This window comes from Phyllobates terribilis, unplaced genomic scaffold (genome assembly GCF_046119375.1).
Source record: "Phyllobates terribilis strain yellow unplaced genomic scaffold, ASM4611937v1 Scaffold_138__1_contigs__length_4804227, whole genome shotgun sequence".
In the NCBI taxonomy this organism is placed as follows: domain Eukaryota; kingdom Metazoa; phylum Chordata; class Amphibia; order Anura; family Dendrobatidae; genus Phyllobates; species Phyllobates terribilis.
In genome coordinates this window covers 249906-262388 of record NW_027362898.1, presented here as the reverse complement: position 1 = coordinate 262388, position 12483 = coordinate 249906, and the positions used below count along the sequence as shown (strand labels likewise).

Below are 12483 nucleotides of genomic sequence, written 5' to 3'. Positions count from 1 at the left end.
AATCAACCAAACTTTTTGGGTTGGTTTCTCTTTTATAGTCTGCAGGCATTAAATGAAAGAAGTCAGTGTTCCAGCAGAGGGAGACAACGTTTCAGAAAAGGCATTGTAGCAAACCAAAAAAGAAATTTTAAGCGCAGCAGAGTAACCAGCTCACATACCTGTTAGCTCAGGTGAGTTTAAAAGGCTGCTGTTGATAACAAGGGCATTTGCTAAATAGATGGTGTGTGTGCAACAATATACTGAAAGGTCAATTATATTGTGCAGCTTATCTCACCACCTGTAGTTATTTAGGTGAAAGCTCCAAAATGCTTGCCTAATATGTCTGTTTATCCAAAAGGAAGTATAGAGGGAGAGCTAGATAGATAGCATTGCATTACATTACATTACATGGCAATGCAATGCACAGTTGCTGAAGTTGAACCAAAATGAGCTTGTCATCTGGCTTCTGCAACTTTTAACATGAAAAATCCAATGAGGAGAAGAAAAGCAAAGCCAAAGAGTCCATCCCAAAATCCGACAAACAAGTAAAATGAACAAAAAGCATTGAATTCAATTCTTTCTGATTTTAGAAACTGCATTAAAGAAGGGGTGCACCGGTCCTGGAGATACTGCAATACCAGGTCAATGCGTGGAGTGGACAGAGCAAGCTCTTTTTCCATCTCCCTGTTCTAAAAATCCATTTAATATATGGTCCCCAGATAGGGGACGTATCAGATATTAAACTGATAAGAACAGATACTACACTTGATCTTAGCCAAAAGGCCGAGAAGCGATAACCAGAATTGGTTTCCGACTACGGTGCCACCCAAGGATTCTGAAAAGTCCATTTGTGGAGATGGCCACCTGGACTCCCGTTAAGAAGACATGCTGTCAACCTCTAGATCTCTCACATGCCTGCACTTTTCGGCTTGCTGCTGCTGCAATCCACGCGTTTTAGATCTGCATAACTCCACCTCTTTTAGCACAGTACCCTCAACCCCCGGCTGTTCCCACCCGCCTCAACACCGTTGGAAGGGAGGAGAACCAATTAAGGTGGGGGGGGGGGTGGAACGAGCAGCTGTCTACCCTTAGCAGGAGGGTTGCTGATTAATTACCTCTCCTGCTGCTGCTGCTGCTGGCTGTCCAGCAGCAGACTGTAGGTGGCTGCTGCTGTGCGCAGGTATATAAAGGCTCAGAGCCTATTATGACACGCGCAGCCAGCGTTCCATTGCCACATTCCGTCTACTGCAGGCGGGATACCTGGATGGCTGAATGTCACTGAGAAGCTCACAGAGACCGCCATAAGCAACAGTTTAAAAGAATGCCACAGACTAATCAACCAAACTTTTTGGGTTGGTTTCTCTTTTATAGTCTGCAGGCATTAAATGAAAGAAGTCAGTGTTCCAGCAGAGGGAGACAACGTTTCAGAAAAGGCATTGTAGCAAACCAAAAAAGAAATTTTAAGCGCAGCAGAGTAACCAGCTCACATACCTGTTAGCTCAGGTGAGTTTAAAAGGCTGCTGTTGATAACAAGGGCATTTGCTAAATAGATGGTGTGTGTGCAACAATATACTGAAAGGTCAATTATATTGTGCAGCTTATCTCACCACCTGTAGTTATTTAGGTGAAAGCTCCAAAATGCTTGCCTAATATGTCTGTTTATCCAAAAGGAAGTATAGAGGGAGAGCTAGATAGATAGCATTGCATTACATTACATTACATGGCAATGCAATGCACAGTTGCTGAAGTTGAACCAAAATGAGCTTGTCATCTGGCTTCTGCAACTTTTAACATGAAAAATCCAATGAGGAGAAGAAAAGCAAAGCCAAAGAGTCCATCCCAAAATCCGACAAACAAGTAAAATGAACAAAAAGCATTGAATTCAATTCTTTCTGATTTTAGAAACTGCATTAAAGAAGGGGTGCACCGGTCCTGGAGATACTGCAATACCAGGTCAATGCGTGGAGTGGACAGAGCAAGCTCTTTTTCCATCTCCCTGTTCTAAAAATCCATTTAATATATGGTCCCCAGATAGGGGACGTATCAGATATTAAACTGATAAGAACAGATACTACACTTGATCTTAGCCAAAAGGCCGAGAAGCGATAACCAGAATTGGTTTCCGACTACGGTGCCACCCAAGGATTCTGAAAAGTCCATTTGTGGAGATGGCCACCTGGACTCCCGTTAAGAAGACATGCTGTCAACCTCTAGATCTCTCACATGCCTGCACTTTTCGGCTTGCTGCTGCTGCAATCCACGCGTTTTAGATCTGCATAACTCCACCTCTTTTAGCACAGTACCCTCAACCCCCGGCTGTTCCCACCCGCCTCAACACCGTTGGAAGGGAGGAGAACCAATTAAGGTGGGGGGGGGGGTGGAACGAGCAGCTGTCTACCCTTAGCAGGAGGGTTGCTGATTAATTACCTCTCCTGCTGCTGCTGCTGCTGGCTGTCCAGCAGCAGACTGTAGGTGGCTGCTGCTGTGCGCAGGTATATAAAGGCTCAGAGCCTATTATGACACGCGCAGCCAGCGTTCCATTGCCACATTCCGTCTACTGCAGGCGGGATACCTGGATGGCTGAATGTCACTGAGAAGCTCACAGAGACCGCCATAAGCAACAGTTTAAAAGAATGCCACAGACTAATCAACCAAACTTTTTGGGTTGGTTTCTCTTTTATAGTCTGCAGGCATTAAATGAAAGAAGTCAGTGTTCCAGCAGAGGGAGACAACGTTTCAGAAAAGGCATTGTAGCAAACCAAAAAAGAAATTTTAAGCGCAGCAGAGTAACCAGCTCACATACCTGTTAGCTCAGGTGAGTTTAAAAGGCTGCTGTTGATAACAAGGGCATTTGCTAAATAGATGGTGTGTGTGCAACAATATACTGAAAGGTCAATTATATTGTGCAGCTTATCTCACCACCTGTAGTTATTTAGGTGAAAGCTCCAAAATGCTTGCCTAATATGTCTGTTTATCCAAAAGGAAGTATAGAGGGAGAGCTAGATAGATAGCATTGCATTACATTACATTACATGGCAATGCAATGCACAGTTGCTGAAGTTGAACCAAAATGAGCTTGTCATCTGGCTTCTGCAACTTTTAACATGAAAAATCCAATGAGGAGAAGAAAAGCAAAGCCAAAGAGTCCATCCCAAAATCCGACAAACAAGCAAAATGAACAAAAAGCATTGAATTCAATTCTTTCTGATTTTAGAAACTGCATTAAAGAAGGGGTGCACCGGTCCTGGAGATACTGCAATACCAGGTCAATGCGTGGAGTGGACAGAGCAAGCTCTTTTTCCATCTCCCTGTTCTAAAAATCCATTTAATATATGGTCCCCAGATAGGGGACGTATCAGATATTAAACTGATAAGAACAGATACTACACTTGATCTTAGCCAAAAGGCCGAGAAGCGATAACCAGAATTGGTTTCCGACTACGGTGCCACCCAAGGATTCTGAAAAGTCCATTTGTGGAGATGGCCACCTGGACTCCCGTTAAGAAGACATGCTGTCAACCTCTAGATCCCTCACATGCCTGCACTTTTCGGCTTGCTGCTGCTGCAATCCACGCGTTTTAGATCTGCATAACTCCACCTCTTTTAGCACAGTACCCTCAACCCCCGGCTGTTCCCACCCGCCTCAACACCGTTGGAAGGGAGGAGAACCAATTAAGGCGGGGGGGGGGGTGGAACGAGCAGCTGTCTACCCTTAGCAGGAGGGTTGCTGATTAATTACCTCTCCTGCTGCTGCTGCTGCTGGCTGTCCAGCAGCAGACTGAAGGTGGCTGCTGCTGTGCGCAGGTATATAAAGGCTCAGAGCCTATTATGACACGCGCAGCCAGCGTTCCATTGCCACATTCCGTCTACTGCAGGCGGGATACCTGGATGGCTGAATGTCACTGAGAAGCTCACAGAGACCGCCATAAGCAACAGTTTAAAAGAATGCCACAGACTAATCAACCAAACTTTTTGGGTTGGTTTCTCTTTTATAGTCTGCAGGCATTAAATGAAAGAAGTCAGTGTTTCAGCAGAGGGAGACAACGTTTCAGAAAAGGCATTGTAGCAAACCAAAAAAGAAATTTTAAGCGCAGCAGAGTAACCAGCTCACATACCTGTTAGCTCAGGTGAGTTTAAAAGGCTGCTGTTGATAACAAGGGCATTTGCTAAATAGATGGTGTGTGTGCAACAATATACTGAAAGGTCAATTATATTGTGCAGCTTATCTCACCACCTGTAGTTATTTAGGTGAAAGCTCCAAAATGCTTGCCTAATATGTCTGTTTATCCAAAAGGAAGTATAGAGGGAGAGCTAGATAGATAGCATTGCATTACATTACATTACATGGCAATGCAATGCACAGTTGCTGAAGTTGAACCAAAATGAGCTTGTCATCTGGCTTCTGCAACTTTTAACATGAAAAATCCAATGAGGAGAAGAAAAGCAAAGCCAAAGAGTCCATCCCAAAATCCGACAAACAAGCAAAATGAACAAAAAGCATTGAATTCAATTCTTTCTGATTTTAGAAACTGCATTAAAGAAGGGGTGCACCGGTCCTGGAGATACTGCAATACCAGGTCAATGCGTGGAGTGGACAGAGCAAGCTCTTTTTCCATCTCCCTGTTCTAAAAATCCATTTAATATATGGTCCCCAGATAGGGGACGTATCAGATATTAAACTGATAAGAACAGATACTACACTTGATCTTAGCCAAAAGGCCGAGAAGCGATAACCAGAATTGGTTTCCGACTACGGTGCCACCCAAGGATTCTGAAAAGTCCATTTGTGGAGATGGCCACCTGGACTCCCGTTAAGAAGACATGCTGTCAACCTCTAGATCCCTCACATGCCTGCACTTTTCGGCTTGCTGCTGCTGCAATCCACGCGTTTTAGATCTGCATAACTCCACCTCTTTTAGCACAGTACCCTCAACCCCCGGCTGTTCCCACCCGCCTCAACACCGTTGGAAGGGAGGAGAACCAATTAAGGCGGGGGGGGGTGGAACGAGCAGCTGTCTACCCTTAGCAGGAGGGTTGCTGATTAATTACCTCTCCTGCTGCTGCTGCTGCTGGCTGTCCAGCAGCAGACTGAAGGTGGCTGCTGCTGTGCGCAGGTATATAAAGGCTCAGAGCCTATTATGACACGCGCAGCCAGCGTTCCATTGCCACATTCCGTCTACTGCAGGCGGGATACCTGGATGGCTGAATGTCACTGAGAAGCTCACAGAGACCGCCATAAGCAACAGTTTAAAAGAATGCCACAGACTAATCAACCAAACTTTTTGGGTTGGTTTCTCTTTTATAGTCTGCAGGCATTAAATGAAAGAAGTCAGTGTTCCAGCAGAGGGAGACAACGTTTCAGAAAAGGCATTGTAGCAAACCAAAAAAGAAATTTTAAGCGCAGCAGAGTAACCAGCTCACATACCTGTTAGCTCAGGTGAGTTTAAAAGGCTGCTGTTGATAACAAGGGCATTTGCTAAATAGATGGTGTGTGTGCAACAATATACTGAAAGGTCAATTATATTGTGCAGCTTATCTCACCACCTGTAGTTATTTAGGTGAAAGCTCCAAAATGCTTGCCTAATATGTCTGTTTATCCAAAAGGAAGTATAGAGGGAGAGCTAGATAGATAGCATTGCATTACATTACATTACATGGCAATGCAATGCACAGTTGCTGAAGTTGAACCAAAATGAGCTTGTCATCTGGCTTCTGCAACTTTTAACATGAAAAATCCAATGAGGAGAAGAAAAGCAAAGCCAAAGAGTCCATCCCAAAATCCGACAAACAAGCAAAATGAACAAAAAGCATTGAATTCAATTCTTTCTGATTTTAGAAACTGCATTAAAGAAGGGGTGCACCGGTCCTGGAGATACTGCAATACCAGGTCAATGCGTGGAGTGGACAGAGCAAGCTCTTTTTCCATCTCCCTGTTCTAAAAATCCATTTAATATATGGTCCCCAGATAGGGGACGTATCAGATATTAAACTGATAAGAACAGATACTACACTTGATCTTAGCCAAAAGGCCGAGAAGCGATAACCAGAATTGGTTTCCGACTACGGTGCCACCCAAGGATTCTGAAAAGTCCATTTGTGGAGATGGCCACCTGGACTCCCATTAAGAAGACATGCTGTCAACCTCTAGATCCCTCACATGCCTGCACTTTTCGGCTTGCTGCTGCTGCAATCCACGCGTTTTAGATCTGCATAACTCCACCTCTTTTAGCACAGTACCCTCAACCCCCGGCTGTTCCCACCCGCCTCAACACCGTTGGAAGGGAGGAGAACCAATTAAGGCGGGGGGGGGGTGGAACGAGCAGCTGTCTACCCTTAGCAGGAGGGTTGCTGATTAATTACCTCTCCTGCTGCTGCTGCTGCTGGCTGTCCAGCAGCAGACTGAAGGTGGCTGCTGCTGTGCGCAGGTATATAAAGGCTCAGAGCCTATTATGACACGCGCAGCCAGCGTTCCATTGCCACATTCCGTCTACTGCAGGCGGGATACCTGGATGGCTGAATGTCACTGAGAAGCTCACAGAGACCGCCATAAGCAACAGTTTAAAAGAATGCCACAGACTAATCAACCAAACTTTTTGGGTTGGTTTCTCTTTTATAGTCTGCAGGCATTAAATGAAAGAAGTCAGTGTTCCAGCAGAGGGAGACAACGTTTCAGAAAAGGCATTGTAGCAAACCAAAAAAGAAATTTTAAGCGCAGCAGAGTAACCAGCTCACATACCTGTTAGCTCAGGTGAGTTTAAAAGGCTGCTGTTGATAACAAGGGCATTTGCTAAATAGATGGTGTGTGTGCAACAATATACTGAAAGGTCAATTATATTGTGCAGCTTATCTCACCACCTGTAGTTATTTAGGTGAAAGCTCCAAAATGCTTGCCTAATATGTCTGTTTATCCAAAAGGAAGTATAGAGGGAGAGCTAGATAGATAGCATTGCATTACATTACATTACATGGCAATGCAATGCACAGTTGCTGAAGTTGAACCAAAATGAGCTTGTCATCTGGCTTCTGCAACTTTTAACATGAAAAATCCAATGAGGAGAAGAAAAGCAAAGCCAAAGAGTCCATCCCAAAATCCGACAAACAAGCAAAATGAACAAAAAGCATTGAATTCAATTCTTTCTGATTTTAGAAACTGCATTAAAGAAGGGGTGCACCGGTCCTGGAGATACTGCAATACCAGGTCAATGCGTGGAGTGGACAGAGCAAGCTCTTTTTCCATCTCCCTGTTCTAAAAATCCATTTAATATATGGTCCCCAGATAGGGGACGTATCAGATATTAAACTGATAAGAACAGATACTACACTTGATCTTAGCCAAAAGGCCGAGAAGCGATAACCAGAATTGGTTTCCGACTACGGTGCCACCCAAGGATTCTGAAAAGTCCATTTGTGGAGATGGCCACCTGGACTCCCGTTAAGAAGACATGCTGTCAACCTCTAGATCCCTCACATGCCTGCACTTTTCGGCTTGCTGCTGCTGCAATCCACGCGTTTTAGATCTGCATAACTCCACCTCTTTTAGCACAGTACCCTCAACCCCCGGCTGTTCCCACCCGCCTCAACACCGTTGGAAGGGAGGAGAACCAATTAAGGCGGGGGGGGGTGGAACGAGCAGCTGTCTACCCTTAGCAGGAGGGTTGCTGATTAATTACCTCTCCTGCTGCTGCTGCTGCTGGCTGTCCAGCAGCAGACTGAAGGTGGCTGCTGCTGTGCGCAGGTATATAAAGGCTCAGAGCCTATTATGACACGCGCAGTCAGCGTTCCATTGCCACATTCCGTCTACTGCAGGCGGGATACCTGGATGGCTGAATGTCACTGAGAAGCTCACAGAGACCGCCATAAGCAACAGTTTAAAAGAATGCCACAGACTAATCAACCAAACTTTTTGGGTTGGTTTCTCTTTTATAGTCTGCAGGCATTAAATGAAAGAAGTCAGTGTTCCAGCAGAGGGAGACAACGTTTCAGAAAAGGCATTGTAGCAAACCAAAAAAGAAATTTTAAGCGCAGCAGAGTAACCAGCTCACATACCTGTTAGCTCAGGTGAGTTTAAAAGGCTGCTGTTGATAACAAGGGCATTTGCTAAATAGATGGTGTGTGTGCAACAATATACTGAAAGGTCAATTATATTGTGCAGCTTATCTCACCACCTGTAGTTATTTAGGTGAAAGCTCCAAAATGCTTGCCTAATATGTCTGTTTATCCAAAAGGAAGTATAGAGGGAGAGCTAGATAGATAGCATTGCATTACATTACATTACATGGCAATGCAATGCACAGTTGCTGAAGTTGAACCAAAATGAGCTTGTCATCTGGCTTCTGCAACTTTTAACATGAAAAATCCAATGAGGAGAAGAAAAGCAAAGCCAAAGAGTCCATCCCAAAATCCGACAAACAAGCAAAATGAACAAAAAGCATTGAATTCAATTCTTTCTGATTTTAGAAACTGCATTAAAGAAGGGGTGCACCGGTCCTGGAGATACTGCAATACCAGGTCAAGGCGTGGAGTGGACAGAGCAAGCTCTTTTTCCATCTCCCTGTTCTAAAAATCCATTTAATATATGGTCCCCAGATAGGGGACGTATCAGATATTAAACTGATAAGAACAGATACTACACTTGATCTTAGCCAAAAGGCCGAGAAGCGATAACCAGAATTGGTTTCCGACTACGGTGCCACCCAAGGATTCTGAAAAGTCCATTTGTGGAGATGGCCACCTGGACTCCCGTTAAGAAGACATGCTGTCAACCTCTAGATCCCTCACATGCCTGCACTTTTCGGCTTGCTGCTGCTGCAATCCACGCGTTTTAGATCTGCATAACTCCACCTCTTTTAGCACAGTACCCTCAACCCCCGGCTGTTCCCACCCGCCTCAACACCGTTGGAAGGGAGGAGAACCAATTAAGGCGGGGGGGGGGTGGAACGAGCAGCTGTCTACCCTTAGCAGGAGGGTTGCTGATTAATTACCTCTCCTGCTGCTGCTGCTGCTGGCTGTCCAGCAGCAGACTGAAGGTGGCTGCTGCTGTGCGCAGGTATATAAAGGCTCAGAGCCTATTATGACACGCGCAGCCAGCGTTCCATTGCCACATTCCGTCTACTGCAGGCGGGATACCTGGATGGCTGAATGTCACTGAGAAGCTCACAGAGACCGCCATAAGCAACAGTTTAAAAGAATGCCACAGACTAATCAACCAAACTTTTTGGGTTGGTTTCTCTTTTATAGTCTGCAGGCATTAAATGAAAGAAGTCAGTGTTCCAGCAGAGGGAGACAACGTTTCAGAAAAGGCATTGTAGCAAACCAAAAAAGAAATTTTAAGCGCAGCAGAGTAACCAGCTCACATACCTGTTAGCTCAGGTGAGTTTAAAAGGCTGCTGTTGATAACAAGGGCATTTGCTAAATAGATGGTGTGTGTGCAACAATATACTGAAAGGTCAATTATATTGTGCAGCTTATCTCACCACCTGTAGTTATTTAGGTGAAAGCTCCAAAATGCTTGCCTAATATGTCTGTTTATCCAAAAGGAAGTATAGAGGGAGAGCTAGATAGATAGCATTGCATTACATTACATTACATGGCAATGCAATGCACAGTTGCTGAAGTTGAACCAAAATGAGCTTGTCATCTGGCTTCTGCAACTTTTAACATGAAAAATCCAATGAGGAGAAGAAAAGCAAAGCCAAAGAGTCCATCCCAAAATCCGACAAACAAGCAAAATGAACAAAAAGCATTGAATTCAATTCTTTCTGATTTTAGAAACTGCATTAAAGAAGGGGTGCACCGGTCCTGGAGATACTGCAATACCAGGTCAATGCGTGGAGTGGACAGAGCAAGCTCTTTTTCCATCTCCCTGTTCTAAAAATCCATTTAATATATGGTCCCCAGATAGGGGACGTATCAGATATTAAACTGATAAGAACAGATTTTTTGATTGAAGCTGCATCCAAGGCACTGAAAAATGTGACCGAAGTCACACCAAAACAGCGCACGAGGCGAGGATTCATGTGGACCCTTCCCGGAGGAAAGGGTCCCCAATAAACCATCCCCATCCCTCCGAGCCAGAAGGCCACAGCGAGGGTCAGGGATCTCCGATGCTCTCCCTAGCCGAAGCCGGAGAAGAGCCGTTTTCGTGCTCCCAGCTTCCATCTAGGCTGCCACCCTAGTGGAGCTGGAGCCTGTGTTGGTTTCTCAGCCCAAAGCTGACCGGACCTCCGACCGGGTTTATAAAAATTCCCCTTCCTAGCCCGGAGGCCAGGAATAGGGGGGGTTGCTCAGAAAGTATGATTGGCAAAGGTGCGGCGTGCTACGAAGCCAAGTCTTTCTGGGGTTCCCAGTCCCAGTAAGCTTGGACTCCCACCAGGGCGCCTACTCCTGGGGCACATTGCTCCAAAGCCCTCACACATACCCAGCCTAGTGACTTCGATCCTGGAGGGCCATGTTTTCCATCAGATAACTCTATGAGCCACCTGGCGTACTAACAAGTGCACCAAACCAGTGTGTAATATGCATCAATTTACTAGGGCAGCCCAAGGACAAAACTGCCTTTTCAAAAGATACTACACTTGATCTTAGCCAAAAGGCCGAGAAGCGATAACCGGAATTGGTTTCCGACTACGGTGCCACCCAAGGATTCTGAAAAGTCCATTTGTGGAGATGGCCACCTGGACTCCCGTTAAGAAGACATGCTGTCAACCTCTAGATCCCTCACATGCCTGCACTTTTCGGCTTGCTGCTGCTGCAATCCACGCGTTTTAGATCTGCATAACTCCACCTCTTTTAGCACAGTACCCTCAACCCCCGGCTGTTCCCACCCGCCTCAACACCGTTGGAAGGGAGGAGAACCAATTAAGGCGGGGGGGGGGGTGGAACGAGCAGCTGTCTACCCTTAGCAGGAGGGTTGCTGATTAATTACCTCTCCTGCTGCTGCTGCTGCTGGCTGTCCAGCAGCAGACTGAAGGTGGCTGCTGCTGTGCGCAGGTATATAAAGGCTCAGAGCCTATTATGACACGCGCAGCCAGCGTTCCATTGCCACATTCCGTCTACTGCAGGCGGGATACCTGGATGGCTGAATGTCACTGAGAAGCTCACAGAGACCGCCATAAGCAACAGTTTAAAAGAATGCCACAGACTAATCAACCAAACTTTTTGGGTTGGTTTCTCTTTTATAGTCTGCAGGCATTAAATGAAAGAAGTCAGTGTTCCAGCAGAGGGAGACAACGTTTCAGAAAAGGCATTGTAGCAAACCAAAAAAGAAATTTTAAGCGCAGCAGAGTAACCAGCTCACATACCTGTTAGCTCAGGTGAGTTTAAAAGGCTGCTGTTGATAACAAGGGCATTTGCTAAATAGATGGTGTGTGTGCAACAATATACTGAAAGGTCAATTATATTGTGCAGCTTATCTCACCACCTGTAGTTATTTAAGTGAAAGCTCCAAAATGCTTGCCTAATATGTCTGTTTATCCAAAAGGAAGTATAGAGGGAGAGCTAGATAGATAGCATTGCATTACATTACATTACATGGCAATGTAATGCACAGTTGCTGAAGTTGAACCAAAATGAGCTTGTCATCTGGCTTCTGCAACTTTTAACATGAAAAATCCAATGAGGAGAAGAAAAGCAAAGCCAAAGAGTCCATCCCAAAATCCGACAAACAAGCAAAATGAACAAAAAGCATTGAATTCAATTCTTTCTGATTTTAGAAACTGCATTAAAGAAGGGGTGCACCGGTCCTGGAGATACTGCAATACCAGGTCAATGCGTGGAGTGGACAGAGCAAGCTCTTTTTCCATCTCCCTGTTCTAAAAATCCATTTAATATATGGTCCCCAGATAGGGGACGTATCAGATATTAAACTGATAAGAACAGATACTACACTTGATCTTAGCCAAAAGGCCGAGAAGCGATAACCAGAATTGGTTTCCGACTACGGTGCCACCCAAGGATTCTGAAAAGTCCATTTGTGGAGATGGCCACCTGGACTCCCGTTAAGAAGACATGCTGTCAACCTCTAGATCCCTCACATGCCTGCACTTTTCGGCTTGCTGCTGCTGCAATCCACGCGTTTTAGATCTGCATAACTCCACCTCTTTTAGCACAGTACCCTCAACCCCCGGCTGTTCCCACCCGCCTCAACACCGTTGGAAGGGAGGAGAACCAATTAAGGCGGGGGGGGGGTGGAACGAGCAGCTGTCTACCCTTAGCAGGAGGGTTGCTGATTAATTACCTCTCCTGCTGCTGCTGCTGGCTGTCCAGCAGCAGACTGAAGGTGGCTGCTGTTGTGCGCAGGTATATAAAGGCTCAGAGCCTATTATGACACGCGCAGCCAGCGTTCCATTGCCACATTCCGTCTACTGCAGGCGGGATACCTGGATGGCTGAATGTCACTGAGAAGCTCACAGAGACCGCCATAAGCAACAGTTTAAAAGAATGCCACAGACTAATCAACCAAACTTTTTGGGTTGGTTTCTCTTTTATAGTCTGCAGGCATTAAAT

At 45.5% G+C, this 12483-nt stretch overlaps 9 non-coding genes and 1 pseudogene across 9 annotated transcripts; all 10 read right to left on the bottom strand.

Moving 5' to 3' along the window:
• Positions 1-583: 583 nt before the first annotated feature.
• On the bottom strand, positions 584-774 carry LOC141205095 (U2 spliceosomal RNA). The gene has a single exon (XR_012275869.1). It is a non-coding gene; the product is annotated as a U2 spliceosomal RNA (small nuclear RNA).
• A 1121-nt stretch (positions 775-1895) lies between these two features.
• Positions 1896-2086, bottom strand: LOC141205094 (U2 spliceosomal RNA). Its single transcript, XR_012275868.1, has one exon. It is a non-coding gene; the product is annotated as a U2 spliceosomal RNA (small nuclear RNA).
• Positions 2087-3207: 1121 nt separating this feature from the next.
• Positions 3208-3398, bottom strand: LOC141205093 (U2 spliceosomal RNA). Its single transcript, XR_012275867.1, has one exon. It is a non-coding gene; the product is annotated as a U2 spliceosomal RNA (small nuclear RNA).
• A 1121-nt stretch (positions 3399-4519) lies between these two features.
• LOC141205092 (U2 spliceosomal RNA) lies at positions 4520-4710 on the bottom strand. The gene has a single exon (XR_012275866.1). It is a non-coding gene; the product is annotated as a U2 spliceosomal RNA (small nuclear RNA).
• A 1119-nt stretch (positions 4711-5829) lies between these two features.
• Positions 5830-6020, bottom strand: LOC141205091 (U2 spliceosomal RNA). Its single transcript, XR_012275865.1, has one exon. It is a non-coding gene; the product is annotated as a U2 spliceosomal RNA (small nuclear RNA).
• A 1120-nt stretch (positions 6021-7140) lies between these two features.
• Positions 7141-7331, bottom strand: LOC141205090 (U2 spliceosomal RNA). The gene has a single exon (XR_012275864.1). It is a non-coding gene; the product is annotated as a U2 spliceosomal RNA (small nuclear RNA).
• Positions 7332-8450: 1119 nt separating this feature from the next.
• LOC141205387 (U2 spliceosomal RNA) lies at positions 8451-8641 on the bottom strand. The gene has a single exon (XR_012276154.1). It is a non-coding gene; the product is annotated as a U2 spliceosomal RNA (small nuclear RNA).
• A 1120-nt stretch (positions 8642-9761) lies between these two features.
• On the bottom strand, positions 9762-9943 carry LOC141205432 (U2 spliceosomal RNA). The gene has a single exon (XR_012276198.1). It is a non-coding gene; the product is annotated as a U2 spliceosomal RNA (small nuclear RNA).
• A 524-nt stretch (positions 9944-10467) lies between these two features.
• Positions 10468-10583, bottom strand: LOC141205507 (U2 spliceosomal RNA; annotated as a pseudogene).
• A 1121-nt stretch (positions 10584-11704) lies between these two features.
• On the bottom strand, positions 11705-11895 carry LOC141205089 (U2 spliceosomal RNA). The gene has a single exon (XR_012275863.1). It is a non-coding gene; the product is annotated as a U2 spliceosomal RNA (small nuclear RNA).
• Positions 11896-12483: the final 588 nt, after the last annotated feature.